Below are 17,680 nucleotides of genomic sequence, written 5' to 3' on the forward strand. Positions count from 1 at the left end.
GGGAGTTCCCTAAGACAAAATTAGACGTATTTTCTCTGAAATCACAGTCAGCTTGCTACTACACACTAGTCATCCTTACCCAAACATTCCTCCTCCTCTTTCTTCGCTTTCCACCAGTTTGCCAGCCAACAAAGCCTATTTAGTGTGTGTCATTTAATTTCATGTTACCGACCCTCACCAACATAATTTCAGCTAGTACAAAGCATAGTCTCACTAAACATTGTTTCAGGGTGTTTTTGCAAATCCTTACAAGGACAAGAAGTCCACAAGGTTCTCTTGTCCAGTAATACTGCAAAAAAGGAAACTGTATGAAAACATTCTAAATTAAAAGCAGGTAGATGCCACAGAGGCATTTTTATTGTGAATCTTCTTAAAAAAAAGAAGTTGCCGGTATGACTTACTATGGAGTTTAAATGTGAGATTTATACTGTAAGGACTAGAATACCCCAGAAAATAGATAAGGTTTCCTAAATGCCTCTGGATAACCTCAATGAAGGAAAATGTCCTGATATCTGGAAAACATTAAAATACTCATGAAATCTGAAGAATGAGATGCAAAATTAAATTAGAAAATACAGAAGTTTCAACTTTTGATCTTCGACTGTTTGCAGATCCAAACTTAAAAGCCAGCCAGAACCAGAAATTCTGATTTATTGCTGAATAATCTTATTTAATTTCTTCATAGTACTTCTGAGTATCCATATGTATACATCCCAACAGGAAGCACAAGACAAACTCAGAAGCTGAGCCTGTGGTCCCAGTTGTGTCACACTGAAAATACATAGAAATATATAGACACCTGGTTAGTTGGCTGATTGGAAAACAAATATTGAACCACATGACATTTTCCCATCACTATGGTTTCAAAAATTAATTAAGGCAATTGTAAATCTATATATGATTTATTCATATCATTATATAGAATTTCAAAGCTATAGTGAAGTGAAAGCTTATCTTGATTGCATATGTTCAGAAATTCCACATCAGCCACATGCAGTTGCTAAGATCCGTTGCAGTACCAATTTAAAGAGTACTCAGTACTAGCTAACAAGACAGACAAATTCAATCTAAAGTATGTTCTGTTACAGCAATTCATCTATTTTTTCTTAAACAAAAAATTTCTCCGAGTGTAGGATATTCGTGGGCACTTAAAGTGTCCACTGCATAGGATCAGCAACAGCTGTGCTACCAATTGCAGATGTAGGCAGAGAGGATGAACAGTCCCAAAAAGAGAGTTAAGTCAGATGCTAAAAGGTTGTGATCAAATTAGTCCCTTCACTTCAAGCTTGATCACTGCTCAAGAATAGTTTTTTCTAATAATCCCAGTAAGGAAACCATATGTAGTTACACTTATATACAAAGAACAGCAATTCTTCAGGAAGCCAGAGCAGGCAAAAATCAACCGTTAACATTATGTAAGGACTGCACACACAAAAAAAAAAAAAAAAAAGAGAGAGATTATGCACATGAGAAAAATATTTTTGACCAAAATAACCAGAATTACATGGTATTATTGATTATATGTTAATGTCACATTGTGACTTTGAACAGTGCCTTCGAACAGAACTCTTTTCCTTCCCCTGGAACTGAAATAGATCTCAGTGTCTACACAAAGGGCAGCACTGTTACATGCAGTGCAGCCTGTAAAAAACCACACAAAACTTTACCGTGTCATCTTTTATAAAAATCTGGTTTTAAACATCCTATAACCTTAAGTCTTATAACCTCAGCATCTGTTATAAACATTGCCTCTTTACTGGCCTGCTGCCTTCTGCTCTAAGCAGAGCTGAGAGTTTGCACGTCCTGTTGTCATGGCCAGTGCTTATGCTGACATGGTCTGAACAGCTACTGCACAAATCCCAACAACATTTTATTAAACCATGCGATTATTACCATAATCCCATATTAGGGCCTGAGGAACCTCACTCTGATAGTAGGGTGTATTTTCAGTTCAAAGCCTGCAGCCAGGAGATTATTAAATCCCCCAGCTGTGAGAAAAATTTCCCATTCCAGAGTCAAACTAGTGAGAAAACACAGAGCTCTCTCAGCCCCCTCTTTAGGATGGAGTCAGTTAATTTACTCTACATTTTCAGACTGGTACACTTAATTCCCTTCAAACCCCTGAACCCACTAACATGAGGTTTTGCCTCTTCCTCAAGTACATTTCAAAAAATACATGCTCAGAGAGATGAGATAAACAGCGGCATCACAACAGGGAACTAGATATACTTCCAGAGGTCCTGTGTCTCTTATCACACATACCACTGTGCCGCATTGTAAGTTAAGGTCTTGGAGAAAATGTAATTTCTCTTTGCAGGGGTATAAAGCCTGTATCTACAGCACATAAAAAAATAAAATTCCAAGACTATTGAGAATAGGAAGTCACAAAGCAACGCCTACCTAATTTCAGATTCCACAAGGCAATGTTGTTAATATTAATGAGCCAAGAAAACCCTTGCCACTCATTTTCAAATGTTCACTCATGTTCTACACTCTGCACCAGATGCTTCAGCAACTTGTGGGTTTGAATACTGCAAAGCAGGCAGGGTTACTTGGGGCTAAAAGCAAAGAAATAATATAGTGCTTTAATCACAGACCATCCCTAAATGGAAGTCGTAAATTAAGGATCTATACCTATATTACAGTCTTTTTTGAGAAATGTTATGTTTTTTATCAAATGATCATTTCAAGTCTAAGTAGATTTATCAGTATCTACAGGTGTTTTAGTCTATTGGTGTATGCTTACTGGTAGTTTGATGGACTGTGTTCTACAGCAGTAATAAAAAATACTGATCCATAGCTCTGAAATACCTTAGCAGTGAGTCCTAAGTCCAGTTTCCACAGAACTTATTAACTGGATTTTTTTTCTTTTTGTGATTTAATGCACTATGGCTATTTTGTGCTAAATTTATCTTTCCCGTGTGAGGCTCATAAACCAAAGACAGGACAAAAGAATGATGATAAATTATGCCATCATAGGTAAATGTAAAAGAATATAAATTAAACATACACCTCTATCCAATATTTAGATGCCTCTATTGGAGTTCCTTGACTGTAGCAATAACTGTTCTCCAAAATCCCGTCGTTATCTCCCTCGGTTCATTTGTTGATCTGCTTTAAAGACCTTACACTTAGTTTCAGTTTGGCTTCCAAATATCCCCACAAAAGAGTGTGTGGATATAGTGACTAACATAAGTGAAATACATGAAATATTGTCAAATTTTGACATCTGGTTTTTTTTGGGAAGTGGTTTCTGACAAATTCAGGGTGAGATGCAGCAGCAGTGTGGAGGAAGCAAATGAAGCAAACTGCTCTCCAACCCCATGAACTGGCAACTGTCACACAGCATGATGGGGAGACAGGAACAGTCTCTTGGGACTCCCACTAATTCCATGTAAACATTTGCCATCAAGTCACTTTTGAATATTCTAAAGAGTAGGCTGATTCACTGTATAGATTTTTTTATATTATGAAACTTTGTGTCTTCCAGAAATGTCACTGATTTTCAGCTATTATACAAGGTAGGTATGAAACAAATTATACATTATGCCGTGCCAATCTAAAAGCCAAGCAATACTGGACTTGAGCATCATGCAGATGAAATTTGATGAAAATTTGCAGTAATTATGTAGCTGATAAAAATCAAGATATAATTTCTGATTACCAACCCCATGAATTTGGTTTTATTGTTACATTATGTTACTGACTGAGATCCTTTCTGCTGTGTTTGGCCTCTGCCAGAGAGTCCCATTACTTTGCTTTATGATGTTAATGACATTAGCAATAATTTTAAAAAGGCAAATCCTGGCTAACACAGAGCCATCTTGAGTTTGTTTTGTGGCTGTGCGTCTAGAAATATTTGCTACAATTACTCATGTAGCTGGGGCAGCTCCATGAGTAATTGTATGCAACATATTTTGCTGGTTTGGGAATTGTGAGCTATTTTGGACAAGCCAGACAGACCTTTTGAATAAGTGGCTTTAGTGTCTAACTTGGTAGACAACAATAGTGGCTAAATGATTAAGTGCACGAGATGGCAAAAATAACAAGTCAGTACTAATTATCAATTTTTTATGGTGTCATAGAATAATGATGGCACACAGCTTCTGCAAGAGGAAATGATCCAGCTTTGCTAATAAATTGAAATGCCAAGCTCCAAATTTGCTTGTTGGATTGGGCTGGCGCTCTTCCCTCAGAGACAAGAAAAAGCTCCCATAAGCTTTCATTGGCCTAAATCAGAAACATCTGTTAAAAGCATGAATCACTCATTGGTTGAGACCAACAGTCAGAAAACCTTCACAAGGGCAGATTTTTTCCTCTCAGGTAGGTGACAAGTCAGCCACGTGCCATCATCCTCCTCATGTCAATCCATACGTATATTTCATAGGCTTGCTAAGTCAGCCCGAGCCCGCTTCTTTCTTTGAGCTCTCTTAGTGATATTATACAATTAAAATTAAGCATCCTACACATTTCTGTCTTCCTTCAAACCACTGCTTTATTACTCTTCGCAATAGCATACAAATGCATTAAAAGTTCCAGAAAGCTAAGGGAAAAAACAGTCTTACAATCCTTCAGAGTAAGTGAAATACATTGGAAACAAACTTAAACATAAATTTTTTTTCCATCTCGTGTTCTTCTCTTTTAGACACAGAGATTTGATTTAGAGCATTCTGTGAAACGACTTCTGTGAAACGATGCATGCTACAGACTTCACAGGATCCACATCATTGCTGGTTTTGAGGAAAAAACAAGGCCCCATCTACAGGTATCAGCTACACCCCACTGAAAATAAGCACAAATAGAGAGGACTATTCAGCACATAACTGTGAAGGGTCCATGTTAGGGTATGTTTGGCCGGCTGTGCTAGTTGCATCCAAACCCCCACGCCCACACTCCTGCTGGCACTGCTCCATCTCCCCATTTAGTATAGCTCTGCCTCTTTCTCTCTAATAGACTCTGGCATATTCTGCAATCCCACTATTTCTAATCCTGACATCTCTTTGCCAAATTGTGGAGGCAGCTTGGGGAAAAGGAAAACCAAAACAAAGCAACCATCATCTTCAGCTGAAACTCACCCGCCTGCGTGGCTGCCTTCCAACATGTCTGCCAATGGCTGACTGCTACAGGAGCTACTGCAGGACTTGGAAACTTGAGGGGAAGGAGGACAAAATACACAACAGGCACAGAAATGAATGTTAGTGCCTTCAAAAGCAGCAGCCATCTGTTTTCCTTACTGCCTGGCAGCATGAGGAGCTCCCTGCAGTGAGGATAGAGATTTGGCAGGTTTCCGTAACCCTGTTGAGCTTTTACTGTCCCTACCAGCATCCCCTGCTGCTTCTCTCCACACCCTCAGACCAATTATACTTTGACTTTTTCCTGCAGCAGCAGTGCCTACACAACCTTGTACTCATGAGCGCTTGAATTACCAATACCTAGTCAAAACCAGCAAAGTTCAACTATCACTTAAGCATGACATTCCTAAATTTGGAATTAATATGATTTTGTGGCCATGTCGCATTCAAATCATAGGAAAAGTGTTTTTAAAATGTAGGTGAGGCAGAGTTTACAACTCAGAAAAAGAACTTGGTTTAGTTTTGTGATAACATAATCCATCCTATATCACCAAGATGTCAAGAAAAATTGTGTTATATTTTTCCTCTGTGATTCGCATTTCAGTTTTTATTTGCATAATGTTGCTTTCCATGCAGAAGGTTGCCAAGAAAACAGAGCATGAAACCTGTCACAGAAATGCAACAAGGAGGATTCGGGGACTTTATTTTCAAGTAGATCTGAACCGATTTCAATGTATTTCATTGCCATAAAAATCAAAATAGAAATGTTCTTAGTGTTTAGGTTTATTATTACTATTTCTCTTAATTGTGTGCCAATTTTAAGGAAAGGAGCAAATAGTAGAAAAAAATGTAGCAGGTAAGAACATACATTAGGCACAGTAACAAAACCAGCTACCCACAATCACAATCTTCCCTTGACATAGCAGCTTTTTAGTACAGTTCTTCAAGGCTGTTTCTGTTCTCAGTTATCACAGCTTTACTATAACTTACAATCACTTCCTAGAGACTTAGTTATCCGGATTTTACAGAGCGTTATCTGCTTTAGGGAAAACCAGAATGCTGCATACAGTAATCTGTGGTGCAAGAGCAAGAGCAGCTGGTGTAGCTTACATAAAGTGGCAAATAGCCCAATGCAATAAAATGTGAGCATGTTCATAGCAAGAGCAACTATTGGCCTAGAACAGATGCCAGAATATGTTTCTGTTTGGATCACAAATAAAATTATCTGTTTATCTTCTGTCATAATGAAGATAAAACAACAGGATGCCATTTCCTTAAATTTGGGGGTGACAGATTATCTTCAAAATTTAGCTTTTCTTTTTTTTTTGATTTTTGTTTTCATATAGTTAGTGCTCCCACTTACAAGATCTGGGTTATCACATAGATCTAAGCAAGCTGAAATCCAATTGGTTAATTTATCTATCAATCACCTTATCACCTTAACTGTGGCTTTGGAGGGAGGGTTGTTTGTTTCTTTTGAGATGGGGTTTTTATTCTGTTCTGGGGTTTTTTTACATAAAAGCAGAACTAGCGAAGTGGAACATGGAATCAGTAAGGGGTATTTGTGGTTTGGGTTTTTTGGGTTTGGGTTTGTTTTTTTAAAGGAAGGAGATTTTCTATTCAAGCATTCTTTTTCTACTAGTTGTACTGCAATAACATTAACCACCAGGTGTACTTGTATCACACATAACTAAATGCTCTGCCTGTGTATTACCAAAAGCACATTGGAAGAAGGCTGGAACTAGTCAGCATCCTAGCTTCAAACATATAGTAACTGATAGTACAGCAAAGATTCCTGTGATAGGGATGAGAGACAAGATGTGACCTGCTTAAGACTTCTGAAGCTATTGAAATACAGACTAAAAATAGTAGCAGTGATCTCCATCACATCAGGACCCATCCTGTCCATGGGCTTAGCAGCAATTTTATCACTAACTGAAGAGGGGGCAGTCTGATGTGCTGTTTTCCATATGACTCCATCAGAAAGATGATCTTATGAAGACTCTAGATGCTATCGTAAGAGCTCAGTAGCTCCTCCTGTTGGGAAGGCATTTACAAATCCCCTTTAAGGCTGTATTTTCTCTCTTCTATCTCTTTTTAAAACTACATTCACTTAGGTGCTGCAAGAATATCAGGTCCTCACTTTCTACTCAAAGGGCCTTGCCAGAAATGTTTAGTGTTTCAAAGAATTAGTCCCTTAGAAGTCTTATTTTCCTTGTCGTTGAAAACAACACAAACCGTAGGCCCACAAATACATGTAGCCAGAGTTTTCAATCAACTCTGCCTGTAAGCCACTGACAAGTTATTTGCTGAGGAGTGCAATCCCTCCACAGGTCAATATTAACAGGTATGAAATAGGAAGGATCTAGGGAAAGCAAAGTGGCTGCTTTGGTTCATTTTCTCCATCTTTTTGTGGGCAAAATTGTAATGGTACTAAAATGTAACCTTTTACATAGTAGTAACAGCAGTAGCATGGCTTAACTATATGTGACAGCCACAGTGACTCTTCATGCAATATGTTTAATGATCTGTGTTTAATGAGAGCTGAGACTGTTCCTGGACACTGTCCAGAACAGTCCTCCTCTGAGGCTACAGTCACACATTTCGTGCAACAAGAAACTTGAGAGAAAGTATTTTCTTACTCTTTCTGCTGTGACTGCAAACTCATCCAATGTGAAATGAATGTTGGAATGACACTGTGAGAAATAAAAAAATAAAAGCACAGTAAAGGGAGCCACTCCTTTCTTCTGGATTAACCCAGCTTCCTAGCAATGATAGTTTTAACATTGCTATTGATAAAGCCTTTCATTTTTCTTGTAAGGTCATATGCCTTCCATGAATAAATTCCCATTTCAGTGTCACAAGTGAGTAGGATTTGGCATGTAATCTTTACCTCCTCCTATCTCCCCTCCCCACAACTTCCTAGTCAAAAAGTTCTTAAGGAATCTACAAGAACCTATGAGTGGATTGAAAAAAAGCAGCATAAAAAGCAGCAAATCAGTCCTACTGTTAGTATCTCCATAGTGCCACCAAGTCACTGGGAAGTGAAAAGTGCTTAGAAGAAGAAACTTACTCTGCAGAGAACACAGTTGTGTGTTTGGTTTTTTTTTAATTGTTCCACAGCTGTGAGTCCAGCACATTTGGACCTCCCCCAGCTGTGCATACAAACACCTGCAAAGCACATCACAGCCCATGGACTGGAAGTCATACTTTGCAAACAAAAAAGGAGGGAAACACACAATTTACCATGAACATTATGGTCTAGGTTGTGCTTTAGAGGCTTAGCCCTTTCTCAGTTGACAGGAGGAATGAGTTGTTCCACTGGTATTTTGGCATTTTAGCACAAATGCCTCCCGGGAGCTAAAAAGCATTTCCTGTAGCAGCAACTACCTGGCGGGTTCAGCGAGTGCAGCTTGAACCTGGCACTCACTAGCAGAACTAGCACATCCTGCTGCAAAGGAATGAGGTTTGGGACTTGATACCTATCACCCTCAGCAGGCTCAGAGCTTGTCATGTTGCCCTTTTCATGCCTCTTATGTCATGGATCCAGTGTAAATTTGACCTTGCTTAGGAAGGTCATTAGTCCCAGAAGAGACTCTGCTCCACAGAACAGAAAGGGAAGAAAACATTCTTTGAACTCTCTCTCTATCCTGAAACATTAGAATTACTAATAGAGTTCCCAGCTGCTATGATAGTTTGCATAATATGAACACCTGCCTGCAGCAATGACACAACCAAAGTAATTGACATTTGGCCACTATACAGCTAGAAATTACTTTTCAGCACTACAGAACCAGGCCAATTACAAACAGGTAAGCTATAGCTAAAAGATAGGGTAATCCTGTTATGCTCTGGCAGCCATCTAGACCACTGGATGCATACATGTTTTTTAAATGGTCACTCTAGCTCTGCAGTAAAGGTTTGTTTGAAGCCATTAGCTCATTGCCCTAAGAAACTGCATTCCTTATGGGTTAATATTTCACTTGACAGGAATCCTTTCTGGCCAGAGATCAACTATGCAAACAGGTTTGTATCTCATTGTTTCCAGGAACAAAAGTTTTTCAAACCCTTCTCAAACACAGCTGAATCAAAATATATACTCCCCAATTCTCTTCCTTCTATTTAAATCCATAATTCCAGGTGTACTCTTTTCTGTAAGAATAGCATGCTTCTTTACATTAGTTACATATTATTGAAGTACAGTGTATTTATATTAATAACAAATTGCATATACCATAAAAATATACACTTTTGGAGCTCACACATAAAAAAAATATTAGAGTGATTAGTCTCACAAGGATAGTCAAGACAACAAATCCCTTTCTTTTCCATTTGGGACTATCTGGCATTACTGTGTCTAAGCTCATGCCAGGAAATGTGTCTTCATGCTACATCTATTATTGTTATCTCCTCTGGGTAACACACAAGACAAATATACAACAAAAATATCGCATACTACATTACATAATCTTCTAGTCCTCTCCTACAACACATTGGTCACTACCAAAGAGCTTGACCTTTCTTCTAAAAGCTTTTATATCAGTAGCTGCTGCTTATGTCTTACTTTACATACAGTGGGCAATGAAACAGTTTGGATTTTGTGCTCCCGCTTTCATGTTCTACTTTTGTCTCCCTGGAGACTACTACAAGGAAGTGCACTAGAAATTTGGGAATTAAGATGGAAACAGGAAGACTGGGGAAAAAACCCAAACTCAGTCAGAAAAGCTCATAAGCTATTCGGGTGAGTAAGATGTATAAGGATAATTAATCACAGGGAAATTATAAACCGGATATTGACAATAGAGTTTGCTTTTAATAATTTCATAAAATGCTTGCTTATATTTGAGTCTTTTGCATCTCCCAACAGCAAATCTTTACTAAAAAATGTGTGCAGTGAAGATAAACAAGACTGCTTTAACATCCTTCTGGGCCAAGTATACTCCACTTACAAAATCTCAGTCCAACTCCTTATGCAGGATAGAGACACTGTTGTTCTTTGGCTTTCAGAAAGGGTATCAGCTATTACCCAGCAGCAACTTCACTGAAAAGCTAGAACAGAGTATCATTCTATATCACTTATACATTGATCATAAATATTCTGATATAAAATAATAGATCAAAAAACTTTTCAGATATTGGTTTTATAGGACTAATCTCAGGATGCCTCTACAAAGGACATCTAATTACCTGTCTTCTGCATTAAATTAGTGATGGCGTTAAGAAAGGAGTCCTGAATCCTCATCCTCATAGATACAGGCAGGAGTTCCCAGTTAGCACTCTACTAGTGAAAGCAATGCAGGTTGCACTTCATGCCCATCTCAAAGACAGGCGGGTGATGACTCAGAGCATCTTGCTTATTTTCTCCTCTCCCCAGTTTCCTGAGGAAGCCACGGCCTTCCACAGTATGATATGTGTCAATCACATTATTAAAACCAGTCCCTCAGCCCCATAGCAAGGGGGATGTTATGTTAGGGGAATTTGGAAATATTCTGGGTCACTCAACAAGACTGTTTGCCTGTCCTGTCCTATCACTGGGCTTGCATCCAACACAGCAGACAATGTCTGAACTTTCATTAAATTCCAGATGTCTCATCCAATGATGAGAAACCATGTCCCATGATCCTCAAATGCCTCTGTAGGAACCTCTGTGGCTTCTTCTGCCTAAAATGTTGGGTATCATTAAGGCTTTAGGAACAAATGTACTCACTCATCCAGTCTCAATGCCAGGAAACAGAAGACTAGAATGGTTTAATTCCTGCTTGCATAAGAGTGCACCTTTACTAATATTCATTCCTGATTTGATAATTTCTAATAATGGATGATCACTGGAAACACTGGTAGCCACAGCCTTTGGTTACCAGCTCATTAATCACTGTAGCCATTAAAAACTTATCTTTTATTTCTGGTCTAGCTACAATTTCCTATTTTGTATTGGAGCAGTAGGCCGAATATCCTTGTTCTAAAATTTCTGTGCCTTCCATAATTTTTCTGATAGATTGAGATCAAACATATTTTACGAGGTAAACAGAGCAAACTTCATTAAAGTTTTTACTGCTGTTTTTCAGGCCTTATTGTAACTTTTTACTTGAAAAGTACTTAAATACTTCTTGTCTATACAACCTTCAGTATAGTAGGTCTCTGGGTCTTTTGATTACTCTACTGCAAAGTGAATGGAGGAAAGATATTCGAGAAGTCCTAAGCATTTGCAAAAGCCTGATATGACCAACAGTGGTCATATTGCTGTTGCTAGTGCTCAGAGCAGGAGGGAGGAGAGAGAAGAGGGGAAAGCCCTTCTACCCCTTAATCTTCCTTCCTTTTCCAGTACCTTTATGCTCTGCTTAGAATGACATGCTAAAAATTATCTTTGGAGCTGTTGTAGTCCCCATGACATTTATCCTTTTGTTATTCTATTTTATTCATCAAGATGTCTTAAATCAAAAAGTCTTATGAGAATCTGTGCTTATTATATTGATATTATGACAGATGTTTGTAGTTTTATCCAAAAACATTATGGTGATTTGATAAAACCTGATGAGGAAGGGCTGAAGAGTTTTGGGTTTTTAAATAGGTATCTCTTTTCATCTATGCATAGATGTAGATAAGGTGTCAGTGCTATCAGTCCTTATTCTGCAATACCAGGTCTCGTTTATGATCTTAACTTTTAGAAGCTGTTATTTACCCATCACAAGAATCTTGCAGATAACAGTAATTCTTCATATTATTACTTGTTTTTTCTGTCGATAAGCATTGTGTCAACATTATATTTAGCATCTGAGAACATCAAAAAAAGGAAAAAATTGTCCAAACCTCAACAATAATTCAGTAGTTGCCGCCTCCCACATTATCACACAGGACCACAGAATGAGGAAGCTGAGATAATCTCCAGATCAACACCTGCGCTGTTCCAGCCAAGCCCTCTAGTTTAAGGTCTTTCCTTACCAGGGATAGAGCAATCCTGGCTGAGTGTTTCTGTAAATAGCAGAGCTTCAGGGTGAAGGAAACCCATGACAGGTCCCACTTGCCAAACTGAAAGTACTTTTGTATTTGTGTGACCTTTCTGTAGTATAAGGTGTTAGCATTTGAGTTAGACATAAATGTTATGATAATATTTCTTTTTTGCTCTGAAGATGTATATTATCTAGAACTGTTAATTTAACAAGTTTTGAATTCTGTCAAAACTTATTTCGTCACCTAGACCTGTATAACCCACAGAAACAAGAAGCAAAATTGGTTAAAGATTTCAAGAGAAGCAAACATGCAAAATTAGAATACTTCAGCCATACAAACTGATCTTATGTATGAAATTTTTATATATAAAACACTGAAATTGAAAACTGCATTGACTGCAATTCCTATAGTATGTAGCTTCCAGGATAATGGGCTGAACATTTTACTCCCTTGTTTATTTAATGAGAATACTTATCTTTTTCTTTTTTTTTCCCCCCTAGTGACGCAAGTGTTGGGTTAATCTTTTAACTCCTGCAGAGGACATGAGAGTAGGACAGTAACTGCTGGATGGGCATCATTCACCCATTGCTATATCTCATTTTTCAACTATTACAATGCAGTGATAGAACACTCATCAAAGTTAGATATATAGTTGCAGGCAAAGGTCAAAGGGAGATAATTTACAATCCAGCATTTGATTTGTTGCTTCTAGTTATGAGGGAAAAAAATCCTCACAGTTATCCTACTTTCTTGAGCAACAAGGAAAAAGTGCCAACAGACCTCAGCATATATGGAGAATTTAGGACTACCTGATTTCTCCATGTCCTGCCAGAGTGGGGTGTGCGTGTGTAAATAAAAGCTTCAAGACGTGATCCAAAGTGAAATGAAATTACTTATTCAAGTTGATTTCAATCAATTTGGAATCAAGACTTATCTCAAAAGAGTTCTAAATCTCTAGAATAACATTAACTACTACCTCTTTTTATTGCACCAGTATTGTGAAAAGTGTTAAATCTCTTAATGTCATCACATGTATTAAAAACAAGGCTAAATGAGGGATAGGCCTTGTACTAAAGAGGAAAGCTTAGGGAAAGGTGCATTTTCTGTTCTGTATAAAATATATTCCTGTGGTAATTAGTGCCCAAAGTGAGTGTAGCGTTAACAATGTTTAAGATAAAAATCCATCAAGACAGAAAATATAAATGGACAATGACCAGACCAAATAAAGAGTTTTGGTTATATAATATGTGCTATACAAGTCCATAAGCTAGAACACCTACATTTTACAGTCGTCATCATCATCTCTAAATACATGTACCTAAATACAAACCACTCTAGGGCATGGCTATACTGATGCACACTCCAGGGCACCCTTCCAAGCAAGCTGCAGTGACCCCTTTGAGTGGCAATGGGGTGCATCCACAGGCCTGGCTCAGTGCTGAATGTATTAAAGAGGTGCCGTTCCACCTCAGAACCATGCTTGAAGTTCTTGCATTTAGTTTCATTCAGAGTGGGCAAGCCCAAGCCCTTCCGCATGTTCTCGTTATAGGCAATCATTTCCACACATTCGTTGAAACGAAAGCCAGAGGTTTATGATCCAGAAAGGGCGGAGGGAGTGGAGCAATGATTCCATAATTCTGTAACTATTTTAGCATTTTACTGGTCTTTGAACTTCTGCAAACAAATTGTGCTACAGGAATAATTCTAGGAAACAGCAATGCATTATATGCTTAGATACCTTCTCAGGTGTTTGTATAGAGAGAGGGTATTTGAATAATACTGTTTAGGTTTTATTAACTCTAGTGTTTTGAGCCACATCTGCACAGAGTGATCTAGTTGAAAACAAATGCAAATAAGCAGAGTTAAAGTGTGTCTGATGTGAGCACTGGGGTGTTTATGCTATACCTCACACATACCAAACAAGCAAGTCTACCCACTTTTTTATTTGCTGTTTACCCTTATGCAGTAAGTACTCTACAACTGTCTTAACAAGTATTGGCATGTTTGACCCCTATGTGAAAGACAAAGAGGATTCTTTGCTTCATTCTGTGTGTACCAGGCATTAGACCCATGCAAAGCAAAGGAATAAATTATACTTCTCATTTGGTTATGCTATCCCCCAACTTGATAGTGCTTCTGCTCCTTTTTTACTTGTCTTATAATGCAAAAAAAAAAAATCAGAGAAAGCAACAATGAACAGGGATCTGTATGTACGTAACTTTGCAGTTTTGTTTAGCTTGAAACAAAGGATTTTTTTTCTTTAATAATTATGATATGAAGTACAGAACAAAGGACTACACAAACAAGATAGAAAGAACAGTACCCAGTTTTCACCTGGCCTGACTTCCAAAGCTGACAGTACCTTTCTTTTGCAAATTCCTGGACATGTTGGAATGGAAATTTTAGTTACAGTTGTTTTGTTTCATAATGGCTAGTCTGAAACATCTGCCACGCAGTTGACTGAAACATTCACGACTGTTCAAGGAGACATAGTGCTACAGGGTGCTTCATCACTTGAAGGAACAGGAGTCAGATCACAAAATGTTCACGTACTAACTCAAAAGCAGTACTTGAATAATTCAGCTTTACAATCCTGATATACTTCTATAATGGCCGCTTCTAAAATACATTTTCTCTTTGGACTTATTTGTTTGACCTTTCTACAAAGCTTGTTGACTTGGAACAGTGGGTGACTCCAAGTGGGTACACCTGCACAGCCAATTAACCACATACATCTGAGCCAGGCTCAGCACATGGAGGTGCAGCTGGGATGGAAACACGCAATTAAAAGAACTCAGGCATTACTGAAAGGAGGTGAAAACAGAGGTGGAGCTGAAACAAGTTTTTAAAAAATTGTTTAAGTGGATAAAATGACAAACATTAAAAAAGCAAGATTTTGTAGATTTTCAGGGTAGAGGAAGGCACATGAAAGGGTTAAAAACTGAAATCACATTAACTTAATTTTACAAATAAAAGTTTATTAACATCATTAAGTTGCAAAGGAGCTACTTTTAAATATGTATATATGTAAAAAAAAGTGAGTGGAAAGTGTTTACTGTATGAGTTAGTCAAATTTTGCTCTGCAACAGAGAGAGGTATGAACTCATATTAACTTCATAAAAGACACTGTTCATTTATGAATCAAATTTAATTTGTTGCTTGTTTACTGAAGATTTTATGCAAACAAATACAAATAAATTGTCCTAGTTTACTAACATGATTTGGAGAACTAGATAAACCTTTTAATGAATATTTTAGAAGGCTGGAAAGCCAAAACAAAACTTTAAATATAAATTAACTCAGGTTTGAGGGAGATGATGTTTCAGTACCAGGAATTCAGCATGAGGAAGAAAACTGATTTTTGTATAGTAATGAAGAGAATTTTAGCTGCAGAAATGGTGTTGTTTATTTTCTTTTCTGAAAACGAGAGAGAAACTTCCTGAGGAGGAAAAAAAAAATACAAAACCAAACTCTGAAACCATAGTTCGTATTGTATGCAATTTCAAAAAACCCAGGACAGCTCACCACAGATGGAATCTGTGTGGAAGAGTCAGTGCAGTCTGACCTGTTTTGTGCAGCTTCTGGTCTAGGCTGGTGAGGTGCAAATCATCTGCTGTTCAGAAGTGTGTGGTAGTGCTTCTGCCTCAGCCACTACTCACTATTGGGAGGTGAATTTTTTTCATGAAAGTGTTGTATTAATCATGGAAGTGGTGCCAACTCACCAAACCTTCATCATTCCAGGAAGAGGCCTCTCCACAGCCACAAGACTGTTCCTTCATTGTGGGAGCAGAGCTGATGGGCTACAGTCTTCTTAATCGCCCAGTAAAGGCACTTCAATCCAGCTGTGTTTCTGGTGAAAGCTATATTTGTAAGCAACAATACCTTTCTACCATTTGGTGGCAGAGAGGACCAAGAGACAATGAAAAAGTCAAATCACTAGGTAGGACCGTAAGAATGGTCAGGAGCTAATGTTGATCATTTAGGAGACAGTACTGGGATAGGAGGGTACAATTCTCTTACAAAATTTAAATTGAACCAAAATTAGATCATCCTATTGGTATCTGGAAAGGAATACCTCCTACAGTAATATTAGAAAGTATTAAACAAGAACTCTAAAAACAAGATCATTCACATTGACAGGAGATGCTCCTCTAGCCCTCACAAATGCCTGTGAGTGGCATAGCAAGAGTTTTGACTGGTAGTTCTTTATCTCAGAGTAACTTGACATAGTAAGAAATTTGTTATGTATCTAACACTAAATTCTGATCCTTAAGGAAAGTGGCAGTGTCACTCTAAACTAAATTCATAATCTTAGAAGATTTTATTATGTCTAATCCAGGTTCGTCATAGATATGGTATCTTTGCTTCCATTTTTGCCTTCTATCCAAAATGCTTTTCTCAAGTTCTTTTAGTAGTGGTCAGATTCACACGTTTGTGTTTCTCTCTGAAGTACCTTGGATTTTGCTTCTAAAGACAGGAGTTATGTTTGAATTGCATTTACTTCAGACTCCCCTTCTTGAGTCTTTAGTTTCTTTCAGCTTAAACTTAAAGTTCTCTTTCACTTCTCTCGAAGCCATATTAGTTCAGATCAACAGTTCATGTTAGTCTGTTATCCCGCCACTAGGAGCAAATGCCTGAGGAAGAATAAAGCAGGGCAAGATCTTAGGGATGCTTTCCAAGACTACCCTCTCATTAACCAAGCATATTTTGAACATTAAACAATTTTCAATTCACCTACAATTTACTTGTTTAAGACATGCAGCTGCAAATATATGTTCTACCAAAATGATTTGCAGGAGCAAAATTTAATTTAGTTCCCTTTCTTCTATTTCAGATATCCTACTTGCATGAAGAAGGGGCCATAAAGAGACATAGTCACCATTTAATTCAAACTAAGATAGCATAAGGGTAAGAGATAAATGTTTGAGAACTAATGCTTTTATCTTGTTAAACTGTGCACTGAGATTAATGTTTAACATCTTATAGTTCTATGATGCACATTGGATTATGACTCAACAATGACATTTGAACAATCATACAGTGCAAACTTGAAGTCTACTGCAAAAGAGAAATTAAATATAATAAAAATAGAAACAAACAAACAAAAACCAACTTAGAATGTCTTAGAGGTCCCCTTTTCATATTGTAATGTGTAGTAATGACTCAAGAAAACTAATGAAGAGAGTAACACGGCAAGAAGACCAGTGGGTATTTTGGTTAGTTCCTGGTACAACTAAGGAAACCACAAAACCACATCAATCTCTATTCTGCTCAACCAGTTACAACAGAAAACATTTCTGATTTTGTTTCTAGAACTGCAAACCACAAGAATAAAGATGGTTTTGCTCATTCTCAGCAATTAACCTAGATTGCTTTCAGAACCTTATTGACATTTAGAAGTAGTGTCTCAGCACAGTGCTTGGGTGTGACATGAAGCAAGCCATGCAAGCAGTGGTACCATGCTTGCCTCAGGAACTGTGAAATCTGAATTCTGACTATTTTCTACCTCTTACATATGGAATAAAATTACTTCTGATTTCTGCAGGAATCAACACATCTCCAAGCCATATTTTATGTCATGCTACAAAGGGAAAAGATGATTATCAGTGCATTTATATAATCAAGTTCAATTTTCATGTATCAACTGCTTCACAAAATAA

General features: G+C 37.7%; 1 long non-coding RNA gene across 2 annotated transcripts in view; it reads left to right on the forward strand.

Moving 5' to 3' along the window:
• Positions 1-17,341, forward strand: part of LOC113944420 — a 52,581-nt gene extending 35,240 nt beyond the window's left edge. Inside the window, exons 3-4 of one of the 2 annotated variants that reach the window (XR_003526671.1) lie at positions 4,646-4,765; positions 16,855-17,341. This is a non-coding gene — a long non-coding RNA (uncharacterized LOC113944420). Of the gene's footprint in view, positions 1-4,645; positions 4,766-5,676; positions 6,610-16,854 lie in introns of those variants that run through there. The other variant, XR_003526673.1, reaches the window with a different exon arrangement.
• The last annotated feature ends 339 nt before the right edge of the window (positions 17,342-17,680 follow it).

The sequence above is a fragment of the Corapipo altera genome, unplaced genomic scaffold (genome assembly GCF_003945725.1).
Source record: "Corapipo altera isolate COAL_440 unplaced genomic scaffold, ASM394572v1 45, whole genome shotgun sequence".
In the NCBI taxonomy this organism is placed as follows: Eukaryota; Metazoa; Chordata; class Aves; order Passeriformes; family Pipridae; genus Corapipo; species Corapipo altera.